This window comes from Vipera berus (assembly GCF_964194415.1).
Source record: "Vipera berus genome assembly, chromosome: Z".
NCBI lineage: Eukaryota > Metazoa > Chordata > Lepidosauria > Squamata > Viperidae > Vipera > Vipera berus.
The window spans coordinates 16,075,195-16,076,745 of record NC_138205.1 but is presented as its reverse complement, the minus strand read 5'-3'; positions in this window follow the sequence as shown (position 1 = coordinate 16,076,745).

Here is a 1,551-nt window from a genome sequence, read left to right as displayed (position 1 = left end):
ACACTCTAATGAAAACAATACAATGAGACTTTGGGAAAGATGGATTGATGCCATTGAAAGGTTCCTCACACCTTCCCTGGACTCTGCATCACTGAAGAGGTAGTAGACCTCACCGTTTAGAAAAACCCTGTTCTGAGTATTCAGATATCAAACTTCAATACAAGGTCCTCAACTTACAGTCAGTTGGGCCCAGAATTTCTGTTGCTAAGTGAGGAGGTTAAACAAGTCGTGTCCAATTTTATAATCTTTTTTGCCATGATTGTTAAGTGAATCACGCAGACATTAAGTGAATGCAGCTTCCCCCTTTGCTTTGCTTGTCAGAATCTGGCTGGGAACGTCACATATGGCGATCACGTGGTCCCAGGATGCTACAGCCATCATAAATACATGCTGGTTGCCAAATGCCCAAATTTCCCAAATGGGAAAGCTGCAATGGTTGTTAAGTGTGAGGACTGGTTTTAAGTCACTTTTTTCAGGGCTGTTTTAACTTTGAACGATTGCTAAATGGATGGCTGTAACTCAAGGACTATCTATCCTGCAGTTCCAAAGTGCATGGGAAGACATCACGTTAACTTAGGATAGACATGAAGAGCTCTGTCTAGCCCTACCCTGGCTCCCTTCTAGAAGTGAGGAAGTTGCGGCCTCCCAGAATCCCCCTCCATTGCCCCTGCTGCTGGAGCTGCTAGGATCCGTAGCTCTGGAACCCTTTTCATTCCTGCAATCCAATCAGCCTTACCGAATCCTAGCAATAGCACTTAGACCAGGGGGTGTTAAACTGCCAGCAGGCGGACCGGATGCCTCATGCCCAAACCACGTCGGCAAAGGAAAAAAAAGTCACGATATGTCGCGACACGTCACGTGGCACTGCAAATTTGACACCCCTGACTTAGACTTACATACCACTTCACAATGTTTACAGCCCTAAGCAGTTTACAGAATCCCCATATTGCCCCCATCAAGCTGGGTCCTCCCTTTACCCACCTCTGAAGGATGGAATGAACCAGTAAGGAATGAACTGCCTTTCAGAATAAATTATTTTATTTTTTATTGATTAAATTTGTTTGCCGCCCATCTCGCTGCAGTGCGACTCTTTCCATCTTCTCTAAAAGTTTTACTTCAGCACGTTGTTGTGTGAATGCAGCATGTAGTAGCTCCCAGGGCGTTCCCAACCTCATGCCAGCCAATCAAGATGTTTCAGCGATGGACAGATCTGGCTTCGGGGTCTGGTCAAGATAAAACCCGAACACGCAGGTTGGTTTTAGGACGCTTCTGGATGGGTGAGGTTTCCCAGCGGAAAGTCTCCTCCTGAACAGAACCGCACTTTGGGGCTTGCAATGCTTTACACATACCTACCTACTTAGGAGTAACTCCCACTTAAGTCCCTGAAGCTTACACCTTGAGTAAAGAAGCCGTGGGCATTCCGCTCAAGCAGGAGTCCAGCCCTCCGTGCTTTCCCCTGAAGAAAACAAGCCTTCGCCCCAGATTTTACAGCTCTTGGCCACCTCTGCCGCCCTCTCGCTCTGAGTTTCCATTCTCTTCCGCCGCCAGGAT